Here is a 20,764-nt window from a genome sequence, read left to right as displayed (position 1 = left end):
GAAAGAGACTGAAACTATTTTTTAAGCATGGAAGAAGGTTTAAGGAGATAGTTAGAAAGTGTCAACATAGCGGAATTGAACTCTAGATGCAACTCCAGGACTTTTGGGAAGGATTGTCACCGGCTTCGCATAGAACATTGAGTAATGCAGTTGGAGGCCCTTTGATGAAGAAGACTCCAGAGGAGATAGTTATAATTCTTTATGAGTTGTCTGAAAATGCTAATCAGTGGCCCTCTAAGAGTGTGAAAAGAAGAAGATCAACGGGTGTTCACCAACTTGATGCTAATACATCTGTGCAAGTACATCTTGATACTTTGGCTAAAGAAATACGAAAGCTGACCTCATCCATGATGCAAAATGAGCCTTACGCAGCTTGTGATATATGTGGAAGAGGACACCGTACTCATGAGTGACAAGCCTCAACTAAAGATATGCTGTGGAAAACTATAATTTTAATGCAATGGGTCAGAGGCACCCCGGTTTTTCATGGAGTTCACTTGGGGGTACTGCAAATGCATGGCAACAAAAACAACCCCAGATTCCAAGGACAAGGAGATCCAGGTTTTCATAATCAACAGCGGCAACAGTATCAGCTTCCACAGTCTAATCAGTCTAGCATGGAAGACCTAATTAAGGCCTTCATTATCAAGACAGATAAGAGGCTCAACGCCCATGATGCAGCCATCAAAGAACTGGGCAAATCTTTTTGAAACCTAGAAAGACACATTGGACAACTAGATACTCTAATGTTTGAGAGGGTCCCAGGAAAGATCCTGGCTGATATAGAAAGAAATTCCAAAAAGACAGTGAATGTTGTAACTTTGAGAAGTGGGCAAGTGTTGAAAGATCTCACCCCAATCCAAAAAGATATGAGACTTGAAAAAGAAAGTGAGGAGCAGCTGAAAAGTGAGGTTGATAAGAAGAAGAAAGGCCAGATGGAAGCTGAGAAAAAGAAGAATGAATAAAACTCGATAAGGGAGGAACTTGAGGCGAGCAAGAATATGCCTGCTCTACCTTTTCCCCAAAAGCTAAGTAGAGAAAAGCTGGACAAGCAGTTTGAGAGATTTTTGGATATGCTGAAACAAGTTCATGTAAACTTACCGTTTACAGAAGTGCTCTCATATATGCCTGCTTATGGTAAATTCTTGAAAGAGATCCTTACGAAGAAGAGGAAAATAGAGGAGACCTCAGTGGTCAAACTCACAGAGCATTGCAATGCAATATTGTAAAATAAACTCCTACAAAAGTGTGGTGATCTAGGGAGTTTTACTATACCTTGCTCTTTAGGAACTATTAATTTTGATAAATCCTTATGTGCAAGGTGAAATCGGAGGACCGACTTCTCATTAGCAAATTGCTTCGACAGATCACTCCAGAGGTCTGGGATCTCGAGCCGGCCATTTTCCTCGAGATATGTCGACATCCAGCCGAAGGTAACATCGATCGAAACCCCGACGAACGCAGAAAGTTCCTGAAGAACGTATCCGGGGTCGACTAAGTTTGTTCGAGCAGCTCAACGTCAGCCCACGCACACGTCATAAAGCTAGTTGGCTGTCCCATCTCCTTTTCTTTATCATGCAACGTCTTTTGTACTAAGTTTGGGCTCCCCCCCCCCTTATAAAAGGAGAGTCATTAATACTCTGTAAGGCAGAGCTCCAACAATTCTACAAAAGTGCAATAATATCTTCTCTCTCTCTTCTCTCTAAAAACTTATTGGCTCCCACTGATCCGAGGATACCTCGATATCTTTCGCCTTTATATGTGTTCTTCATTTTTATATGTGTTCTTCATCGTATAATTTAGTTTCACCTATAAAGAGCTTTATTTGATCATATCTCTAACCATTATATCATCATTGGTTATCCTCGAATATCCCCGATAGCTCGAAGTCGACCCCGAAGTCCTCATCGACCAGGCTCGTATTCGGGCAACAGGCCCTTCGATCGACCCCTATCTCGTTTTAGTTCGCGCTCCATCGTTAAAATTCATAATACTAGCATCATATGCTCTAACAACTAGCTCGAGAATAGATCACGTATTTTTAGAGTCCCATTTTACAAATTTAATTATCGTTACCATTTTCACGGTAAACAGTTTGGCGCCCACCGTGGGGCTAAAAATAATAGTGATTATTTTCTTGCTAGTTTCATTACACAAACACATATAATCTTTCACACGTTTTCTTGTCCAAGATCCTTTGATTTTAGGTAAAAATGTCTAGCTCAGTAAACAGAGTTGAGAACGACCGCCTCGAAGATCACGGGGAAAATGGTGTAGCTATCCCGATCGCCGGAGCACCACTACAGGATCCCGAAAACGCACCCGGACCAGTACTAGCAAACGCGGACTCACAGGACGCACAACAAGTCAACGAAACTTCTCACACCGACAGAAGCGTACGACACAGCGACCGACAAGAAGTTCAAAAAACCCCGGCCCGGGAAGAACAAGAAGTTAGTCTTCACGTTATTTTTGAAATGTTGCAGGCACAACAACTGGCCATTGCTCAATTGCAAAGCCATCCGAGAACTCCCAGCACACCAGCACCGGAGATAGCTCCCCCCGCCGAGCAAATACCCAAAAGATCAAATGATATCGGGTCAATGGCTAAACCCACCATAATGAAGATGCTGGAGGATCTTACCAAAAGGATCGAATCGGGTGAAAAAATGATTGCAGCCAACGATAAAAAAGTCGAGACCTACAACTCTCGAGTGGATCATATCCCGGGAGCACCCCCGGTCCTAAAAGGTCTGGATTCGAAGAAATTTGTACAGAGGCCGTTCCCCGAGGAAGCGGCCCCGAAGCCCATTCCTAAAAAATTCAGGATGCCGGAACTCCCCAAATACAACGGTACCACCGATCCCAACGAGCACGTCACCGCCTATACCTGCGCTGTAAAAGGCAACGATATAAAAAATGACGAAATCGAGTCCGTGTTGCTGAAAAAATTCGGAGAAACACTTTCGAAGGGGGCCATGATGTGGTATCACAACTTGGCTCCCGACTCCATAGATTCATTCGCCATGCTAGCAGACTCCTTCGTAAAGGCACACGCGGGAGCCATCAAGGTAGCAACGAGGAAGTCCGACGTTTTCAAAATCAAGCAAAGAGAGAACGAGATGCTGCGGGAATTCGTGTCCCACTTACAAATGGAATGAATGGAGCTGCCACCCGTCTCCGACGACTGGGCGGTACAGGCCTTCACCCAAGGCCTGAACGAACGAAGCTCGGTGGCCTCGAAACAGCTGAAGCAGAACCTGATTGAATAATCGGCCGTGACTTGGTCGGACGTCCACAAACGGTACCAGTCAAAGATCAGGGCCGATGATGACCAACTGGAAGCCCCTTCGGGCTTGGTATACCCAAGTAGACTCCCGGTAAGAGAAGCGAGACCAAACAAAGAAAGGTACCAGCCGTACCTCGAAGACAGGAGGAACGTCCCAAGACGCAACCTACCTCGCAACGATCGAAGGATAGATCGAGGACAGGACCCTCGAGGACTCATCAACAGAATTAGGTTCGATCGAAACATAGCACCAGCTAACGCGCCCCACTTATTAGAATACAACTTCTGCGTCGATGTTTCAGACATCATGTTCGCTATAGGCAAGATCAGGGACGCCAAATGGCCCGAACCGATACAGTCAGACCCGTCGCAGAGAAATTACAACCTAGTATGCGAGTTTCACAACACGCACGGTCACAGGACCGCGGACTGCCATCAGCTACAAGAGGAAGTGGCTCGACTACTCAACAAAGGGCATCTCCGGGAATTTCTCAGCGATCGGGCCAAAAATCAATTTCAGGAGAGGGAGGCGACCAAGAAAAACGAGGCAAACGAACCGCAACATGTTATCCACATGATCATGGGGGGCGCCGATGCCCCGCATGAACCGGTAGTGAGAAGAACAAAGATATCCATCACCAGGGAAAAACAGTCTCGGGGATATGTCCCAGAAGATGCCCTCACGTTCAGAAGAAGACACCGAGGCCCTGTCTCAACCCCACAACGATGCCCTGGTAATATCCTTTCTCATAAATTCATTTCAGATAAAACGTGTACTCGTGGATCCAGGTAGCTCGGCCAATATCATCAGGGCGAAGGTAAGAGAATGACTCGAGCTGCTCGAACGAATCGTGCCCGCCACTCGGGTCCTCAACGGTTTCAACATGGCTAGCGAAACAACGAAGGGAGAAATCATCCTCCCGGTTACCGTGGCCGGCACAACCCAAGACGCCAAGTTCCATGTCATCGAGGGAGATATGAGATATAATGCCTTATTCGGACGATCCTGGATACACTGCATGAAAGCAGTACCATCCACCCTCCATCAGGTGATAATATTCCCGACAAAGGACGGGATCAAGACCGTCTACGGGGAACAACATGCGGCAAGGGAAATGTTCGCTATACACGACGTGGTACCAGCGCTCACACTTCCACCCACAAATGAAACCACGAGCAGACCAGATCTCGCCCTCGGTCGAACTTGACAAAGCAAAGAAAAAAATTCGCGCCGCATCTCCGCCCCTGGGAAGTTATAATAGGCTAAGTCCCAAGACGTCGCCTGCGCATGTAGCTTTAAAGTACAACCATTCCTTTTCTTATGTTATTTTTTCAAATCCGAGATTAACCCTCGCGCAGACACCCAAACCGGAAGCTGCCTAGACGTTAGTACTGCTACGGAACCCCGAAGCCCCAAAGGCGCACCCGTTGCACTCTTTTCCTTCGACCGAGTTTTTACCCTAAAATGAAAGGTTTTTACCGGCAAGATTTTTAACGAGGAAATGTCGGCAAGCCACTAGGAGGGGAACTCCGCAAAATATTCAGAACAAACCCCGCAGCTGTTGAAAAAGCGAGAAGGCATTCCCCCCAAAAAGCGGCCTGCTCGTGGGAGTTTTGGAAAACACCAGACAAGGTTTCCTGTAAGAAAACGATGCATCGAAACACCGGTGTATTCAGGCCTCGTCGGCAAAAAACATGTACTATTGTATCAAACAAATCAAAAAATACTTTTTGGAGGAGGGAACTCCTCCCCAGAGTAAAATAACGAATCTTTCCCCTGAAACATCCCGAAAAACGCAGGAACAGGTGCCAACAGTTCAAAGCGCCCCAAACGGCCTCCGGGTCGAGGCTATGAAACCGCAATATCCTTCAGGCAGGACAAACCCGCAAGCAATCAGCCTTGGCCCAATATAGGTCGGGCCAACACAACAAGGTATATTGTGCCAACGGATCAAAGGACGCCTTCCAACACTCCGTTCTCCGAACGGGGAAATCACGGTGTATTCCCGACAAGGTTCTTTTCACCAAATGCATCCCGAAATACTCGGAGACTTAATGCCTGCAATTGGGCACTCGTGTAACTCCAAGACCGGAACTCCGGGCTCGTAAAGCCCCGTAAACGCAGCTCCGAGTTCACAAGAAGCGGTCTTCACGCTTAAACAACTTGATGACTCGGAGACTGACGACAATCGCCATGCTACATCACCGAAAAAACTGTAAGACCTCAATAGGCATGACAAGACTGTAAGACCTCAATAGGCATGACAAACTGTAAGACCTCAACAGGCATGAAAATCCCGAAGTTTAGGCTATACGTCGCATTTGTAAGAATCCCGAAAGGGCATACCCTTGATGTAGACGCCTAAACTACCACTCGGGATCAAAAATGGCTACGGACAAACGCACATGACTACGGTCAAAACGGCTGATACATCCAAAATAACGCGACTCGGGGACGCCCGACCATCGCTAAACAAAATCGCAGGCCACTACTTCGAATATACTTCAGAAAGAACCGGTTAAAACAGGCTTCCCTCAACAGGCAAAACAACGGGCTATGAACCTTCCGAGGTGCTCAAAATATCACCGATAACGACTTGAAATCGAGGTTCTTCTAGAACCGACGACGGGTCAGGCAAAAATCTTTCAAAAGACCTTAACGAGCGGAAAACAAGCCTACAAAAAGCCCACAGGCAAAAACAGCGTGAGAGCCATAGTCTCCAGCTAAGCAAGCCTACGGGCCACATATCGAAAGGTCTCTACGACCAAAAAGCGTAAGAACCATTGTCGCCAGCAAAATTGACAACTTGAGGATTAAAGTGAGCTCGAATCGTAACACGATTCGGAGACCGGATCCAGAATAGTTAACTAAAAAAGCCCACGGGCAAAAACAGCGTGAGAGCCATTGTCGCCAGCTAAGCAAGCCTACGGTCCATGTATCGAAAAGGTCTCTACGACCAAAAAGCGTAAGAGCCATTGTCGCCAGCCAAATTGACAACTTGAGGATTAAAGTGAGCTCGAATTGTAATGCGATTCGGAGACCGGATCCAAAATAGTTAACTAAACAAGCCTACGGGCCACATATCAGAAGGTCTTTGTGACGAAAAAGCGTAGAGCCCTTGTCGCCAGCCAAAACTGACAGCTTAAGGGTCAATTAAAGCTCTAATCGCAACGTGATTCGAAGACTGGGCCCGAAATGAGTTAAACTACAACATGCCTAAGGGCACAACGTAAGTGCCGCTATTGCCATCCGAGTAAAGCCTCCGGGCTACCCACCTGCATGGTTATTTCGACCCAAAGCATGAAAGGCCATCGCCTTCCGCTTACACAGACAGAAAAAAAAAAAAACTTCGGGGTCGATTAAAGCTCAAATCGCAACGCGACTCCGAGACTGGACCAAAAATAAGTTGAAACAACCAAACGCCCAAGGGCGAGAAATAAAAGCCGTCGTCGCCAACCCAGACGAGCGCCAAATCTCGAGGGTAAATTAAGCTCGAGTTGGATCCCGACTAGGAGACTAAACCCGATAACGATTAAAGCATACGAGCCTTGGAGCGAGTCTGGGAACGAATCGACCCAATTGAAATTTCAACAAGCAAAAATACAAAAGATATAAGTTGCGGGGTTCCCCCTCCTATCGCTACATGATGACGACAAGGCGCAGCCCCAACCTGCGTAGAATATTGAAAACTGTGTATACATAACAAAGGAGGCAAGAAACGATCACTCCGCTTTTTTTCGGAAGTCATAGCCCAGCGGTCTCCTCCTCATCATCCTCGGCATCAGACAGCAGGAATTTGGCATCATGTTCCTCTCCTTTGGCTAGCTCGATCTCCCTCAAAAGATCAATGCCCTTTTGCGTGAAACTCCTCAAAGATTTCCCTCCGATCCGCACCTCACGTACTCTCTGCTATTTTTTGCACGATCGAGGGTTTTTCGCAACTCAACTTTAGCGGCATCGGTGCTCCTCGAGTAAGCCACCATTTTCTGCCCCGGCCTGGTATCATTCATCACAACCTTGGCTCGAACATTCGCCCGCACCAGCACAAAAAGATCAAAGAACAGGCAGGCTCGACAAAAACCTGACTCAAGGCCTGAAACAGATAGACCAAACGTAAAGGTTTCGACGCCTGCTCACATCAGCAAATAGCACTCAAAGGTCCCGGGCCTAAATAGATCGGTTCCGAACCCACGGAGGTCCCGCCGAAACACGAAAACCAGTCCGCCAGATCAAAAGCAATACAAAGGAGGTAAAAATTCATGACTCCTCTCATTTTTTATGTATATGTATATAAGATGCGCTCTCCGTCTACAAGCATAGTCTGTAAGAGGCAAAACACAGAGTGGCAAGGTCGACGCTCCAAAAAATAGCGGCCTATCGGCCCCGGCCTCGTTCTTCAGGGCATCCGCCGTAAACGAGTCGGGCACCATGCCCGACTATCTTCGCTCAAGCAAACACTCCCTTCGAAGGCCCGCTCCGGCCTGGCTCAAATCATCGGCGATAAATTACCACTCCTTCGCCATCCTCGGTTCAGCTTAGTGCTATGCCAGTCCGGGCACCGACTGTTCCCGCTCCGGACTCTTCGAAGAATCAAGGAACAGTTCTACAGCCATATCGACTCAAATCGAAGCTCAAAGATCCAAGATACGGAGAGATCATGCCGAAACCTACCACAAAGCGAAGCCGGGAAAGCCTACTCAACGACCAAACACCTTCCTAGTAGCCCAACCCTTGTTGGCCTTAAGGAACCGCCGCTCCAAAGAACATTAGGCTCAGACAATGCACTCTCCTCGGAGGCACGGGTCAGTCTCGCCCCAATAAAAGCTCCCTCACGAGTATGCAACACATATCTTACCTATCGCCATGCCCGGTTTGTGCCATATCCCGAATAAGCAGCTGCTATGGGCATGATCCGCCAAGCGCCATAAAATCAGCAAGCTCCGGGAATCCCCGTACGGAAGAAACTTCACAAGCGCATAAGAAAAAGGCCGGAACGAGCCAGCGCCAATCAAAGGCACCGACCCCCGACACCAACTCCGACCCCAAGGCCTTCCACCATAGCGAGACAATGCCCAAAGCAGACCGACAACGTCTCCACCAAATTGGCATACAGCCCCAGAAACCTTCGCCATAGAAGGCTGATTTACAGAAGGGGAGGCGTACTTAACAAACGCCCGTACAAAACAGGCTCCGGGTAATGACCAGGACGGCCCGAAGCACAGCCAGATCTCCATTCAGAGATCACCTCCGGGAAGTTACCCGCGACCACGGATCCTCAGACGAGTCACTTCTCAAAGGCCATCACGAGGCCCGAAGGCCTCGACCACACTTTCGCGCGGAGAAAGGGCCCCGGCGGCCCGAGGTTGTTGACCCAATTTGGGCCCGGCTAGGGAAGTCACAAAAGGACCCCGCACGCAGCCAGTTCGTCAACAGAAAGATGGATGCAACACTCGCGCCCGAGGCCAGTATCGCAGACGACATAACAGGACCATGCACTCGAAGCTGCCAAAAAATAAAAAGGAACGCGGCAAATATCGAAGGAAGAAACCAAGAAAATGTCTTTTGTATTTGCACAAGTATTCACTTACAGCAATTCTCGAAAGATCCTTACATATGATTACATTATACACAAAAGAGCGAAGAAATACAGGTAATATGCAAGCCTAAGGATCTAGCCTGTTTATGTTGCGCTTCCATTATCACCTTCTCAGGCGTATGACCTCAGAGACAATATCTTCCGTGTCCGATCCCCTCAGGGATCTCATCCTAAATCCTCCCGGAATGGCATCTCCAAAAGGAAGGGTATAGAAGAGGGAGGCGGAGGAGAAGAGCAAAATGACGAAGAGATGCCGGAAGAAGACGGGAAGTGGCTGGGCGAAAAATTTAGCTAGTACAAACTCCGCCAGTACCACTATTTCGAAGCCATTTCTTGAAACGTTGCCTCGACCTGGGATGCAACAGCCAGCGAAGCCATACCCCTCAGAAATCCAAAGAGGATGTAACACGCCAAGCCGAGGAAAGAGGGTGAGCAGCGGTGTGTAATCCGAGCCCCCTCTTGAGCAGCGGTGCATAATCCGAATTTTTTCCCGGTTCGGAGGAAATCGACCCCCTACTCCATCGCTCCGAGCCAACGGGGACAGTAACAGCAACAACAATAACAGTAACAGCAACAGCAATAACAGTAACAGCAACAGCAGCAACAATAACAGGTATAGCAGCAACAATAACAACAGTAACATCACGGCGGCACAAATTCGTCCAACCAAAAAAGGATCGAGAGTTGGAGCATGGCATATATGGAATAAGATCTTGAGGCCTGGGCCTCAAATATAGCAAAGACTAAAAAATGGCAGGAAAGGAAAGAAGGATGGATATCGAAGGAAGTTTGAATGAGAAGCTAATCACAAGAAGCCCCATATATAGGGGGAGTGCAAAGTAACCGACGGCGCCATTACTACCCTCGAAAAGCGTAACAATAGGCGCAATTAATGCGTTCATGGAAGCTGAATCGATAAAACCCCAAAGAGCAAGGAGTCGCGATATTTCTAAATGACCTTGGAGGAGCGAAAAAGGTGAAACGCTTCGACATTTGTGAGACGGGCTACGCCATCGGCACGATGTCATTTCAAGAGCCCGCGGAATGGGGTGTCAAAAACATTTCTTATCGCTACCCTCTAAGAAACGCGGAGACTATCTGTGCACGGTGAAATCGGAGGACCGACTTCTCATTAGCAAAATGCTTCGACAGATCACTCCAGAGGTCCGGGATCTCGAGCCGGTCATTTTCCTCGAGATATGTCGATATCCAGCCGAAGGTTACATCGACCGAAACCCCGACAAAAGCAGAAAGTTCCTGAAGAACGTATCCGGGGTCAACTAAGTCTGTTCGAGCAGCTCAACGTCGGCCCACGCACACGTCATAAAGCTAGTTGGTTGTCCTATCTCCTTTTCTTTATCACGCAACGTCTCTTGTACTAAGTTTGGGCTCCCCCCTCTTATAAAAGGAGAGTCATTAATACCTTGTAAGGCAGAGCTCCAACAATTCTACAAAAGTGCAATAATATCTTCTCTCTCTCTTCTCTCTAAAAACTTATTGGCTCCCACTGATCCGAGATCTTTTGCCTTTATATGTGTTCTTCATTTTTATATGTGTTCTTCATCGTATAATTTAGTTTCGGCTATAAAGAGCTTTATTTGATCATATCTCTAACCATTATATCATCCTTGGTTATCCCCGAATATCCCCGATAGCTCGAGTTCGACCCCGAAGTCCTCATCGGCCAGGCTCGTATTCGGGCAGCAGGCCCTTCGGTTCGACCCTTATCTCATTTAGTTCGCGTTCCATTGTTAAAATTCATAATACTAGCATCATCTTCTCTAACAACTAGCTCGGGGATAGATCACGTATTTTTAGAGTCCCATTTTACAAATTTAATTGTCGTTACCATTTTTACGGTAAACACCTTATGTGATTTTGGTGCTTCAATTAATTTAATGCCTCTATCTATCTACAAGAAACTGAAGAAGGAGTTGGAGAGATAAGGTCTGCACCCATATCTTTGCAGCTGGCAGACCAAACGACTATAACACCCGAGGGGATAGTGGAAGATGTGTTAGTCCGGGTGGGTAAGTTTGTATTTCATGTGGATTTTACAGTGGTAAATATGGAGGAAAACAAGGAGGTCCCCCTCATCCTAGAAAGACCATTCGTAGAGATGGGAGAGCTATATTAGATATACAAGAGAAAACTCATGCTTAGAGTGGGTGAGGAAACTGTGACTTTTAAGATGGATGTAGCAAAAGGGGCACAAAAGGACAAACCAGTTGTGAGTGTTAAATGGAAAGTAAAGGGTGCAAAAGAGAAGGATACGGTGAGCGAGAAAGATAAGTGTGGGGTGCACCCAAAGAAGGCCGACAAGAAACTATCTACATAGATGTGTGCATTAGTTCAGGCGTAAAGGATGGAGGCCAACTTCGACTCAGACCCAGACTAGATGTTCAGGGAAGTTTTCTTTACCTTATGCTTTTTAATTGTGTGCCATGGGTACATGCCACGATTTAAAGTGGGGAATGTATATATGTATATGTGTGTTTGTAATCGTTTCTTTTTATTGGAAATTTTGACTTTTCCCAGCGATGGATTTCCTCGGCCGTTTTCTTGAGGGATTAAAGTCGATTTTTTTAAGGTAGTGTAATAAATCCCCCTTGGTTTTTCTTTGTGCCGTGGTTCTTTTCCAAGAATTTTATTTGAACCGAGTGTAGTTAGTTTTTATTTTTTTTAGGAGTACGAGATCTTGTGCTGTGATTTTAAATGAAAGCAATATCTCTTGACTTTATTATGCCTTGAAAATAGTAAGTGCTTTAGTTGTGACGCTTAGGCTCAGTTTTTGACTCTTGTATAAGTACCTTATATTGTATGATCTTAACTTTGCTTAACTGCTTTGACTAGAGTGTCTTGATGAGTCCGATCCTGAGTGAGTTATGTGCCATGTGTGTGTGAGGTTTTGTGTTATTCTATGCATTGCATTTGATGTTTAGAACTTGCCCCATGTGTATGCAAAGTGAAATAGTAGTTTTATTTAGTCTTGGAAGTGATTTCTTTAGTGAGCCAGTTATATGCTTATATCCACCTAATTGTTATGTATCTTAGTTAACCCCTTTGAGCTTGTGATTATTTTTCTTTGGCAACCACACTACAAGACTGATCCATTTTGTTTGAATTGACCATTTTTTTGAACCTTCTACCTCTCGTGAGCACTTGAATTTCTTATGAACTTTGTAAAAGTTAAAGTATGGGGTGTTGGTTTGGCTTTTGAGTAGAATGATTGAAATAAGGAGAAATGTGCACTATTTTGAAAAAATAAGAGCCTCTTGAATTGAAAAAGAAATTGAAAAAGAAGTAGTTGTATTGTTGTTAAAAAAAAGTATTCATTGATAGTGGTAACTCTTGATGTATTTGTGCTTAAAGAAGTTGGGAGTCGACATATATTGATGTGAAGGTAGAGTTATGGGCTGACATAAGGGGGAGGTTTTGAATGGTTAGATTGTATGAATTAAAGTGCTTAGGGAGGTGTAGTCACTCTTCTGTCCAAATGTATCCTACCAATCCCGCAACTTACATTACAACCAAATAAAGTCCTACTTGATACTTGACTGAATGAGCTAAATTAGTAATGTAGTACACTACGGGCAAGCCTATGGTACGTCTCTTGTGGCATATGAATGTTATTTCTGAGAGCGAGCGAATTCTTTCTATCTTGAGTTCCTAATTGTTATTAAGTTTTATTGTGTATGGAACTACTCTCTATTGTTGTGTGAGGACACTTGATGCACGAATGAGATGTAATGGCCTTGACCTCTATGTTAGAGTAAGTGAGGTGGTTGTGAAAAATTTATGGTGCTTTTGCGTTAAATTTTGAGGCAAGGATGTTACGTTAGAGTGCTTAGTCTATTTTAAATATTCTTGGCATGATGCGTTAGGGAAGTTGTCTGATAAGAAAGTCGTCTCAATGAGAAGTGCAGTTTGATTGCTCGAGGACGAGCAATGGTTTAGGTGTAGGGTGTTGATGGTAGGCTAGAAACTCGTATTTTAGCCGTAGTATTGGACTCAAATTACTATATTTTACTTGTGTTTGAGCTTGAATGTTAGTATATTATTGTGTGTTTTATGCCATGTTGGAGTTGATTTCGAGATAAAATGATATTCGGAAGCTAAATCGAACAAGTTGGAGCTATGAAGTCTGAGTAAAAGCCCACGTATTAAACTGAAATCGCGTTTGGGGATCGAGGACCAAGTTTGGATATCAAAAAGTGAGAAAACAAAAATTACTCTGAGAAAATTTCGCCACCGCGTCGCGGGCCTCATAGCGCTAGTGCAATTTTTCTATAAAGTAAAAAAAATCATTACTCTGTAAATTTTGCACAACCGCGCTACATGGGGCGTCGCGAGGCGCGGCAGCGCAAAAAGTGGCCAGAAATGATTTTGGTAAACGTTCTGGAATTCCCCACAAGCGCTCCACATGGGGCAGCGTGGGGCGCGACAGCAAAAAAATGTTAGAGTAATCTCTTATTTCGACTAAAAAAGGGTAGTTTCGTCCAGGTTTATTTAGAGGACGGCTTAAATACACTAGAAAACACGATTTAGAGGGATTTTTGATAGATTGGAGACCTAAGGGTTCTAAGGAGGAGTTGGAAGAACAAAAGCACAAGGATTTCATCATTCCTTCCTCACTCAAGATCCGAGTTTGTATCGAATTTATGTTTTTCTACACTTTAATTATCTTTAAGATGAATTTCTCCATGTCAATGGAATAGTTCCCTTTGGGGTTTGACGGATTTTGTGTACTGATGATTGTTTGTGGGTTATAACTCTATTTTTATGTATTCGAATCGTTTTGGAAGAATTAATTGTTGAATCTATATTCACTAGTTCATGTAATCGAGAGAGGCATAACTTGTGATATCTTTGCATATTATTGTCGGTTGAGTTCATAGATTCTTCTAAGTAATTGAAAGAGGCTAGTTGAATAATTGATTCAACCTAGTTAGGAGAATAATCGAAAGAGGTTTTACTAAAGACCAACCCACTATGCATTCTTTCATATCTTCACAGTACTTAAATTGGTTCATCTCGTGAGGTTAAGACTTAATCGAGAGAGGACTTTTTGCTGAACGTTTGAACTAATAATAGAGTGAATTCGAGAGAATCACTTGCACATTGGAAGTGAATTATCTAGAGTTAGATCCCGAACAATTATCGTGCACCTATCCTGTCAAAACCTATATTCTCCAACTGATAACCTTAGTTGTTTATTCCTTGTCTCGATAGTCATTAGTCAATAGCTTTAAATTCTTAGTTAGTTTCAATTCTTAGTCATATAAATCTCAATTGTTGATCCTCCTGGATTGCAATCAAGCTAGAAACTACTAGAATACTATTTAATTCCAATCCTATGGACACGATATATACTATACTATCTTTAATTAGCGATCACAATTTAAGTATGTGTTTTGCACCCCGAACCCTGCATGAATACGGGTTGCTTTGTGCACTAGCGACTGATTCATGGGAAAGGTTTTGTTGGAATATAGCTATTGGACCGAGTCCATCCTTAACTTCCTTTGGACAGGTAATCCAAGTCGTGGTACACAAAGATCGGCATTCGCAGGGAGAAATTTGTAAGTCTCTCCTGAATTAGTTTTTACTTGATTTCCTTCAAGTTTAAAAGGAAAAAAGAAAATATACTATTTATTAATTGACCTTTTATTCTTTAGGCATATCCGATTATTCGGAACTCCGTGGCTCTACTCATACGAATTTACCCCAAATAAATTTATTAAAGAAGTAAAGCGCTCCCTATCAAAAGATTCTCCATTATATTCCGTGCGGACTTACATTTTGAGGTATGGCTAAATTTTAAATAATTGACCATGAGCATCCACTAGATCATGTTTGTCGATTGTTAATTTACTCTAAAATCGATGAAGCACCCACAACCTATAAATCTTAGATTCGCTATTAATTATATTCATACACATTTAACCTTGTTTTCAATATCACTATGAGAGTGTCTCGTGGAGCCACAAATTGTCCATAAAGAAGAATATATGCGTGAACATAAACCCTATGTCCCTGTCTACTACTTGTATCGATTTAAGTGCAATATATGCCCCACATACCAAAATGTTAACAAAGGCTATTAGTCACATGGGTTATTTGCCTTCTCTAACTATATACTTCTAGTGGTCAGGGGCGGAGATAGGATTTCAGCTAAGGGGATTTAAAAATAAAAAAATTTGTATCTAGTGGGAATTGATCCAATGACATCACAATTTTTTTGAACCCTATGACAACTAAGTTATGCTTTTGGGTTGTATCAAGGGGATTCAAAACATAATATATAGAGGTAAAAAATAAATTTTGCCTTATATATACGGTGTAATTTTTCCGCAAAGGAGTTCGGATGAACCCTCCTCCACCTCTAAATCCGCCCCTGCTTGTGGCTTTCTATTACAACATGATGTCGGCAAAGGACTTACTAAAAAAATCTTTAACGCAATTTGCACAGTAAAAAAAAAACCATTACTCTGTAAAATTCGCACAACCGCGCTACATGGGGCGTCCCGTGGCGCGGAGCGGCAGCGCAAAAAGTGGCCAGAAATGATTATGGTAAACGTTCTGGAATTCCCCACAAGCGCTCCACATGGGGCGGCGTGGGGCGCGGCAGAAAAAAAAAGTTAGAGTAATCTCTTATTTCGACAAAAAAAAGGGTAGTTTCGTCCGGGTTTATTTGGAGGACGGCTTAAATACACTAGAAAACACGATTTAGAGGGACTTTTGATAGATTGGAGACCTAAGGATGCTAAGGAGGAGTTGGAAGAACACAAGCACAAGAATTTCATCATTCCTTCCTCATTCAAGATCCGAGTTTGTATCGAATTTATGTTTTTCTATACTTTAATTATTTTTAAGATGAATTTCTCCATGTCTATGGAGTAGTTTCCTTTGGGGTTTGACGGATTTTGTGTATTGGTGATTGTTTGTGGGTTATAACTCTATTTATATGTATTTGAATCGTTTTGGAAGAATTAATTGTTGAATCTATATTCACTAGTTCATGTAATCGAGAGAGGCATAACTTGTGATATCTTTGCATATATTGTTGGTTGAGTTCATAGATTCTTCTAAGTAATTGAAAGAGGCTAGTTGAATAATTGATTAAACCTAGTTAGGAGAAGAATCGAAAGAGGTTTTACTAAAGACCAACCCACTATGAAATCTTTGATATACAGTACTTAAATTGGTTCATCTCGTGAGGTTAAGACTTAATCGAGAGAGGACTTTTTGCTGAACGTTTGAACTAATAATAGAGTGAATTCGAGAGAATCACTTGAACATTGGAAGTGAATTATCTAGAGTTAGATCCTAAACAATTATCTTGCATCTATCTTGTCAAAACCTATCTTCTCCCATTGACAACCTTAGTTGTTTATTCCTTGTCTCGATAGTCATTAGTCAATAGCTTTAAATTCTTAGTTAATTTCATTTCTTAGTCATATAAATCTCAATTGTTGATCCTCCTCTATTGCAATCAAGCTAGAAACTACTAGAATACTATTTAATTCCAATCCCTGTTGATACGATATATACTATACTATCTTTAATTAGCGATCACAATTTAAGTATGTGTTTTGCGCCTCGGACCCTGCATGAATACTGGTTGCTTTGTGCACTAGCGACTGATTTATGGGAAAGGTTTTGTTGGAATATAGCTATTGGACCGAGTCCATCCTTAACTTCCTTTGGACAGGTAATCCAAGTCGTGGTACACAAAGATCGGCTTTCGCAGGGAGAAAATTTGTAAGTCTCTCCTGAATTAGTTTTTACTTGATTTCCTTCAAGTTTAAAAGGAAAAAAGAAAGCATACTATTTATTAATTGACCTTTTATTCTTTAGGCATATCCGATTATTCGGAACTCCGTGGCTCTACTCATACGAATTTACCCCGGATAAATTTATTAAAGAAGTTTCCGTGCGGACTTACATTTTGAGGTATGGCTAAATTTTAAATAATTGACCATGAACATCCACTAGATTATGTTTGTCGACTGTAAATTTACACTAAAATCGATGAAGCACCCACGACCTATAAATTCTAGATTCGCTATTAATTATATTCATACACATTTAACCTTGTTTTCAATATCACTATGAGAGTGTCTCGTGGAGCCACAAATTGTCCATAAAGAAGAATATATGCGTGAACATAAACCCTATGTCCCTGTCTACTACTTGTATAGATTTAAGTGCAATACATGCCTCATATACCAAAATGTTAACAAAGATTATTAGTCACATGGGTTATTTGCCTTCTCTAACTATATACTTCTAGTGGTCAGGGGCGGAGACAGGATTTCCGCTAAGGGGACTTAAAAACAAAAAAAATTGTATCTAGTGGGAATTGAACCGGTGACATCACAAATTCTTTGAACCCTATGACAGCTAAGTTATGTTTTTGGGCTGTATCAAGGGGATTCAAAACATAATATATAGAGGTAAAAAATAAATTTTGCCTTATATATACGGTGTAATTTTCTGGCAAAGGAGTTCGGACGAACCCTCCTCGACCCCTAAATCCGCCCCTGCTTGTGGCTTTCTACTACAACATGATGTCGGCAAAGGACTTACTAAAAACATCTTTAACGCCATGTCGCACTGTTCCATTTACTCTTTTGTGTGCCACGTTCTTTTTTATATGCCAAGAATGTCAAATTTTATGATGAATGGATAGAAAATTGGGCCTTAGCGATAAGGTGGAGGGAAAAATTGGATGTTATTCATTTAAATTCCTTTATAAGGTGAAGTTGACATTATTTGAAACAGAAAAAAGTGTAGGGTACGATAAAGTATCATTTACTTAGCTACTGAAATAGACAGCCATAGGGGCAGTGCACAAAAGTGGAGCCTTAGAACAACAATTTGTTTCGTGTGGCTTATAAATTACAAGTTCGAGCGGTGAAAATAATCATTAATATTTGTATTAGGGTAGACTGACTGGACCACATCCCTTGAGGTGCAGTCCTTCCCCGCAGTCCTGCACCCTACGTGAACGCAAAATATCTTGCGCATAGAACTATCCTTTTTATAGGGGCAGTGCACGTCAAAGTAGCACTATAGAAAAATGGTACTTCCATTTGTTTGTTGAGAAACATAAAGTACCCAGAGTTTTATGATAATGAAAATGACACAATGATTTAAATCATATTGGCATAAGTTGATAGGTTTAAGAAATTAATATTCTAGTGCTGGACAACTCTTTTCATGCAAACTGCAAAGTGCTGACAGAAAGCCTAAGATTAGATGTTTGAATAGTCCATTTGACATTCTTAATGGCAACAAATTAAAAATGGCAGCTCATAGATGTTAAAAGGATAAAAGAAAAAACTAAAAGCATGATAATAACTTGCCTGCCATAAGCCCATTAATAATTCCTCAACTGGAATTGTTGCCAAATTGAAAAGTGCATCTAGATCATTTAGTTCAATGTATGCAACTCTAGCAAATTAAATGTACTTTATACGTCTGATTTGTATAGTTTCTCCAATTGAAATTCTTCTCTTCTGAAATTTTTGGTTTTAATTTCAAGAAAACTTCAGATAATATTCACCTCCAAAAAACCCACAGGAGTTGAATAAACCAAAAATGACCTAGAAATGATAATGATTATAGCATCAATTAGGGTTGTTCAAAATTGAACCGTAACCTTAACCGAACCGAACGATGGTTTATTGATTTATTGGTATCGGATTATCAGGGTAATGGTTGATGAACGGATTGAGATTTTATAACTAACAGCTTAACGGTTTGGGAACGGCTTACTCAATTTTCTTATCGGATAAACCGTTAACCCAATAAAAAAATTTATATTTATACTTTTACTCCTATGTGTATAAAGTACTATTAAAACCCCAAATGGCTAAATCCATACTTTGTTTACCTCCTTTTTCTAAAAGTATTTCTCATCTATATATGTGGAATTTTACCTCCTTATTCATGGCAATATGTGTATCTTAGTTACGTAGTTGATTTCTTCCGGAGAAAGTCATGACCTCTGTGAACTCTATTTAGAAATGAGATCAACAGAAGGAGTATTATCATAAAATAAACCTGAAAAAGCCTTCAAGTTTTATAGGTGTAGGGGATTCCGATTGTATGTAAGTTTTCAGTCAGTTTGACCAGTTTTTAGTTTTTCCCTTTTATGACATGAAACAGGATAACTATGCAACCAAAAGAAATACTTATGATAAGTGCAGTACAAACTACAAATTGTAAACATATTCTATGATGTAGCAACATATGTTAACAAGCGTGATAAACTAAAAAGGAAAGGAACTTATATGTTAACGAGGGAGTCGAGTCACTTTATTATATTTGGCCATTTGGTATTCGCAAGACTAGGATTGTTCAAAAAAATTTAATTTAATTTAGCTGATAAACCGTCCGATGATCATTAATCCGATACCAATCAGCCCATTGTCTTATTCGATGGCTAGCGTATTACTACATTTATAATCTGATTACCGGTAAGCCAAATCGATAAGCGGAATCGTTAAGCGTAATTATCCGTCCGATCTGCCAGATAAACATCCCCTAGCATCAATTTTGTCTTGGAAATGGTATAGAATTTTAAGTTTTGTATATCAACGGCGTAAAATATTTACAAAATTAACCTACTATTACACATTTTAAACTATACAAATAATGTAAGAATATTTTATACTATCACTTTATATAACTTAAATCCATTTGCAATGGCTTGAAAGTAACCACAGAGAAAAGAGTGCATCAACCACCATATACGAAATAACTTTGGCAGCAACTGTGTATTACAACTGGCAAGAAAGGAATTTGGTGGTGTTTCAGAGAAAAAGAAGACAACCTACTGAAATTATCAAGATGATCATCGAGGAAGTCTTTGTGAATAGAGGCGGAGTCAGAATTTAAAGTTTATGGGTTCGGGATTTTTGACCGTTTAAGTCAGTGGGTTCTGTATTCGTAATTTATACATATTCAATAGATCTCTTCAGACAAATATAGGGTTTGAACAAAAGTTATTAGGTTCGGCCGAACCCGTAGCTCATGCTCTAGCTCCGCCCCTGTTTGTGAGAACCATTATGTGCAGGAAGCTGAACAGCAGAACATATGAACTTTTATCCTGTCTTATAAGGATTTTAGGCTATTTGACATGGTGAACTGAGTAGAGTCAGAGTGCAAACATGGGGTTGTCCAATTTGTTATTTTCTTTTTTCTTGAGTTGTATTCTCTTAGTTGGTGTAAGACATGGCCTAAATTTATTTATGGTCAATTTTGGAGGCAAAGTATTCAATCTTGGAGCCAAAGAATAAAAGTATATTTTTTTATTCTTTTTTCTTTACTTGGGGACCAAGAACTTTGCCCAATAAATATAGGCCATCTTACTTCATTTGAATCATCCCATATTTTGATTAGAAACTCATTCTGAGTATTCTTGTAATAGAGAGTTTTATTATATTCCATAGAGTTAGTGTTGGGAAACACTTTGAGTGAACCTCTTCTTTGTGAATGATTGTAGCGAGGTTATTCTCTTGGGATATATTTTGGGATAGTTAGAGTTTCATCTCTAATTTTGTATTCTCTTTTATGTGACGGTTGTTATAGTGAAATTGCTCTTATCCGCTTGTGGACGTAGGTCACCTTGACCGAACCACGTTAAATTTTGTGCCTCTTTTATATGTTTTAATTGTCATTATTATCAAATTGCGTTGTCTTTGTTATTGTCATTATAACGTTGTTTGGCTAAATTCCGCACTATCCGGAATTTCGATCCTAACAGTTGGTAATAAAATTGCTAATTTACCACAAAAAAAAAAACTTAAATCCAAAATAGAATCTCCAAGTTGGCAGTGATTTTTTTTTGGGGGGGGGGGGGGGGGGG

General features: G+C 41.9%; 1 protein-coding gene across 1 annotated transcript in view; it reads right to left on the bottom strand.

The window, feature by feature from the left end:
* The window catches only part of LOC109211762 (serine carboxypeptidase-like 26), a 42,222-nt gene that overhangs the window by 9,806 nt on the left and 11,652 nt on the right, over nucleotides 1–20,764 (bottom strand). The window lies entirely within an intron of this gene.

This window comes from Nicotiana attenuata, unplaced genomic scaffold (genome assembly GCF_001879085.1).
Source record: "Nicotiana attenuata strain UT unplaced genomic scaffold, NIATTr2, whole genome shotgun sequence".
In the NCBI taxonomy this organism is placed as follows: domain Eukaryota; kingdom Viridiplantae; phylum Streptophyta; class Magnoliopsida; order Solanales; family Solanaceae; genus Nicotiana; species Nicotiana attenuata.
The sequence above is the reverse complement of the archived record's forward strand: the minus strand, read 5'-3'. Positions and strand labels throughout refer to the sequence as shown.